The sequence below is a fragment of the Rhinolophus sinicus genome, linkage group LG01 (assembly GCF_036562045.2).
Source record: "Rhinolophus sinicus isolate RSC01 linkage group LG01, ASM3656204v1, whole genome shotgun sequence".
Taxonomy (NCBI): domain Eukaryota; kingdom Metazoa; phylum Chordata; class Mammalia; order Chiroptera; family Rhinolophidae; genus Rhinolophus; species Rhinolophus sinicus.
Window position 1 is genome coordinate 72,810,963 of NC_133751.1, and position 6,000 is coordinate 72,816,962.

The window sequence follows — 6,000 nt, forward strand, 5'->3', positions numbered from 1 at the left end:
CAAGTGCATATTAGTTAAACAGGATTTCAGTGCAGAAGTGCAATTACAGTACTGCAAAAACAACAAGGCAGATTGCAACTATATAATAGCTTTGGGACTCCTTTTAAGATACTTGATGCCAAATATTATTATATTAGCAGAACATATGGGAACCTTACTACATTTCATTATAAAAATGTTTTTAAAATTTCACATTCTTACCATCATATATTATTTTTATAGTGCAAGGATAAAAACTTACATTGTGAAAATAGCATAATGAGTTTGCCTGTTCTCAGCTCTTACTACAATATTGTCCCTAATGGTTCATCACATAATTTCTCTGTAGCCTCTCATTTTATAGTTTGCAATCCTTCCTACAGTCCCCATTGCTTATTGGAGAATATAGCCTCACAGGCCTTTTTAGCTGAGACTGAACATATGGTCTAACATGTAATGGGATTTCAAAATAGGAGGAGATGTGACACTTTGTCACTATGACATCCTATGTCGTAATATAAGGAATTTTAATACCATACTTATAATGCTGAGCTCATTTGTAAGAATCACAACAGTCTGTACTTTATCTTGGCAGGTTATTCCTGCTTCAACTGGGGTTGTTCCCTCTTAATATATACAAATAAGCTCTATTTCTCTTATACACAAGAGTAATACTAGAATGTATTCTACTATCCACCCATACCACTGCTTTAATTTGCCTACATGCCTTGCATGAAAAGGCTTCTGATCTTCTCACTTACTTATTCAAGAAGAAGGTACTAATACCTTACTACTTCATTGTCTTTTAATGTACTTATGACTGAACATTTAGATGCTGTAATATATAATCTATTTTAAAGTTTAAAAATTTCTCCTTTATGTAACAGGGCATTATATTTATTTTTTTAAAAAAACTATGTAGTTAGGTTATATTGCTGATCAATTTCATTTTTAAGTAGAAAAGAAGGCATTGCAAACATTTGTTGCAAAAATTCATTGGGTCTGATGGGGTTAAGAACCATGGATTTAAGGGAATGTTTACAAACAGGGGCTCTCCTGCGTCTTGAAGGAAATTCCTTAGCAATAAGGCCACTCCTCATTTTGTGAGGAGGAGGCAGAGCCAGTGGTTATTGGTGTCTGTGAACAATATCACTGCTTTCAATTAACTCTTCTGTATTGCAAAACGCCCTGTTTTCCAGAATGTTTTTTAAGAATAAAAATATAATTGACTATTACACATCTATTATAATAGATACAATTTTTTTTTTTAAACTGACACTACTAATTGCTGGTGAAGATACAGAGCAACAGGAACCCTCATTCATTGCTGATGGGAATGCAAAAAGGTTTAGAAGACAGTTTGAAAGTTCTTACAAAGCTAAACATAGTCTTACCATATAATCCAGCAAGCAGCATACATCTAGATATTTACTCGATTGATTTGAAAATGTATGTCCACACAAAAATCTGCACATGAATGCATATTGCAGTTTTATTCAGTCACAAAAAAATAAAAACAAAAACAAAAAATAAACTGAAAACAACCAAGATGGCCCTAAATAAGTGAATGGATAAACAAGCTGTGGTACAACCATACAGTGCAATATTATTCAGCTTTAAAAAAAGGAAACAATCAAACCAAGTAAAGACATGGATTAATCCTTTTTTTAATATATATATATATATTTTGTTTGTTTGTTTGTTTGTTTTTAATTTTTCAATTACTGTTGACATACAATATAATACAACCTAATATATTAGTTTCAGGTGCATACCTTAGTGGTTAGACATTTATATAACCTACAAAGTGATAAATCTAGTGCCTATCTGACACCACACATAGTTATTACAATATTACTGACTATATTACTTATGCTGCACTTTACAGCCTTGTGACTATTTTGTAACTATCAACTGTACTTCTTAATCTATTCCCCTTCTTCTCCTAGCCCCCAACTTCCCTTCTCATCTGGCTACTATAAAAATGTTCTCCGTATCTATGAGTTTGTTTCTGTTTTGTTCATTCATTTATTACTATTATTTTTTAGATTCCACATATGAGTAAAATCATATGGTATTTGTCTTTTTATGTCTGACTTATTTCACTCAGCACAATACCCTCTAGGTCTACTCATGTTGTTGCAGACGGCAATACCTCTTTTTTATTGCTGAGTAATGTTCCATTGCATATATGTACCACTTCTTTATCCATTCATCTATCGGTGGACAATTAGGTTACTTCCATATCTTGGTTATTGTGAATAAAGCTGCAATGAACATATAGATGCATATGTCTTTTTTAATTAGTGTTTTGAGTTTCTTTGGATATATACCCAGAAGTAGAATTACTGGGTCCTTCTTTGTCTCTTGTGATAGCCTTTGTGTTAAAGTCCATTTTGTCTGGTATAAGTATTAGTACCTCAGCTTTTTTCTTTGTATTTCCATTTTCATAAGATAACTTTTTCCATCCCTTTACTTTCAGTCTGTGTATATATTTTGATCTGAAGTGAGTCTCTTGTAGGCAGTATATGTAAGGGTCTTGTTTTCTTATCCAATAACTACATATCTATCAACAATTATTTTAAATGTAAATGGATTAAATGTTCTAGTCAAAAGACAAAGGATGGCTGAATGGACATGGATTAATCTTAAATGCATATTACAAAGTGAAAGGAGCCAGTACGTGATTCCAATCACATGGCATTCTGGAAAAGACATAGAGTTCATAGAGACATCAGTGGTTGCAACAGAGGACGGAGAAGAGGGAAGGTAGAATAGGTGAAGTACAGGGAATATTTTTAAGGCACGCATTATGTATTATAATCTAATTGTGAATACATAAAGTCAAACATCTGTCAAAACCCATAGAGCTTCATAGCACAAAGAGTGAACCTTAATCTGTGCAAATTAAAAACAAAATAATTTAGAAGATCCAAGGATTCCAGGCTGGAATGCAAACTGTGACAAAACAATATAATCATACTACAAATGTATTATTAAACAACTACACTGAAGAGAGGGGTGGGAAAAGGGTGCTGATTCAAGTAACTCTGGAAATGAGTAGAGAGTCTCTAACACTAAAGCAAGAGAAACTGTGCATAAGAATTGTACTCTAGTTGTTAAAGTTGTTTCCCACTCGGGTACAGATGAACAATTCTGACATTACTATGAATGTATACTGAAACTGAACAATTAAATAAATAGATGCCTGATAATGGATTCCAGGTTCTCACTGTTGGGAATTTACAGATATAAGCAAAGGAAGGATACTAGAATAACTCATATGTGAATGGATTAGAGTTGGAGACATCAACATGAACTCAGGTTTAGCTTAATACAGATACAGATGATTACATATAAAAACACTTATAGATATGTACATGAAAATTTTAGTACACGGATTAGTGTAACACATATTTCCTTGCTCTGTAATCTGAAAGGACCTAAAATCAATGACATTCCAGTAACAAGTACACCTAGTACCTAGATCTTGGTTTCTAATACCATTCTCCAATAAAAGGAACCAGGGCTCTTTGGAGAAATGGTTGATTCTAGGACTGAGGCAGGAAATATCTTAGAATGGTTGATTTCAGGATTGAAGCAGGAAACGAGCCTAGATGTATATATAAAATGTAAAACTGTAAAACTTTCAGAAAAATATATAAGAGAAAATTTTCAGGAACTAGGGCTAGGCAAAAAGTTCTGAGATTTGACACTAAAAGTATAATTCATAAAAGGAAAAAATTTATAAACTTGACTTCATCAAAATGTTAAACTTCTGTGTTACAAAAGACCCTTTTAAGAGAATGAAAAGACGAGCTCAGACTGAGAGAAAATATTTGTAAGTCACATCTCTGGCAAAGGAGTTGTATCTAGAATACATACAGCACTTTCAAAGCTCAACAATAAAAAAGCAAAGAAGGGACTGGCCCGGTGGCTCAGGCAGTTGGAGCTCTGTGCTCCTAACTCGGAAGGCTGCTGGTTTGATTCCCACATAGGTCAGTGGGCTCTCAACCACAAGGTTGCCAGTTCAATTTCTCGAATCCCGCAAGGGATGGTGGGCTGTGCCCCCTGCAACTAGCAACGGCAACTGCAACTGGACCTGGAGCTGAGCTGCACCCTCCACAACTAAGACTGAAAGGACAACAACTTGACTTGGAAAAAAGTCCTGGAAGTACACATTGTTCCTCAACAAAAAAAAAAAAGTCCTGTTCCCTTCCCCAATAAAATCTTTTAAAAAAGCAAAGAATTCATGAGAAAATAGACAAAAAACATGAAGAAACATTGCATCCAAGAGTTTCTATAGATAGCAAATAAGTACATGAAAAGATGTTCAACATGATTAGACATTAGGGAAAGCCAAATTAAAACTACAATGAGATAAGCATTACCAGCTATCACAATAAAATATAAAGAAAATTTAAAATAAAATAAATAAAATTTAAAAATAATGACAACGAAAATGTAAAAAAAATAAGGAGAATACCAAACACTGGTGAACATGTGGAGGAATGAGTCACTCATAATTTGCTAATGGGACATGAAATGGTAGAGCCAGTTTGGAAAATACTAGTTTGGCAGTTTCTTTAAAAACTAAACATGCAACTACCATATGACTCAGCAATTGCATGCCCACACATTTATCCCAGAGAATGAAAACTTAGGTTTGCACAAAACCCTGAACAGTAGTTCCCAGACAAGATGAAGCTGAAAGAGTCCCTCACCACTGAACCAGTATTACCAAAAATGTTAAAGGAGGAAGAAGAAGAGGAGGAGGAGGAGGAGGAGGAGGAGGAGGAGGAGGAGGAGGAGGAAAATAAAAAGAAAAAATTCTCACTGCAAAGGCAAACACATAATAAAAGCTGTGGATTAACCAACACTATAAATAGTACAAAGGTTAAAAGGCAAAAGTAAGAAAGTAATGTGTAATTACAACAGTAAATTAAGGGATACACTGAAACACATACACAAAAGAAGTAACAAATGACAAAAGCATAAATGTGGAGGAGGTGAGTAAAAATGGTAATGATTTTAGAATATGTTTGAACTTTAGCGACCATCAACTCATAATAGACTGCTATAAACACAGCTTGGTATATATGAAGCACATGGTAACCACAAATCAAAAATCTGCAAGAGCTATACAAGAAATAAAGAGAAAGGAATCTAAACACAACACTACAGAAAGCCATCAACATATAAGAGAAGAGAGCAAGAGAGTAAGAAAGGAACAGAGAAGTACAAAAACAATCAGAAAACAACTAATAAACTAGCAATAATGACATACTTGTCAATAATTACTTTAAATGTAAATTGAGCTAATGTTCCAATCAAAAGACAAATGGATAAAGAAGAGGTGGTACTTATATACAATGGAATATTACTCAATGTAAAAAAGAATGAAATCTTACCATTTACAACATGGATGGACCTAGAGGGTATTATGCGAAGTGAAATAAGTCAGAGAAAGACAAATGACATGTGATTTCACTTATATATGGAATCTAAAAACCAAAATAAACAAACAAAACAGAAACAAACTCATAGATACAGAGAAAAAACTGATGGTTGCCAGATGGGAGTGGGTTGAGGGGCACAGTGAAAAAGGTAAAGGGATTAAGAAGCATAAATTGGCAGTTACAAAATAGTCACAGAGATGTAAAATACAGCATAGGGAATACAGTCAATAATATTGTAATAACTATGTATAATGTCAAGTGGCTACAAGACTTATTGGAGTGATCACTTCGTAAGTTATGTAATCGTCTAACCACTATGCTGTCCACCTGAAACTAATATAATATTAAATGTCAACTGTAATTGAAAAAAAAAATTAATTTTAAAAAACATGAACAGTAATGTTTACAGCAGCTTTATATGTAATTGTCAAAAAATGGAAACAACCAGATATGTTTCAAAAGGTAAATGGTTAAACAACCTGTGGTATACGTATTCCATAGAATACTACTCAGCAATAAAAAGGAACTATTCATCCATACAACGACATGGATGACTCTCCAG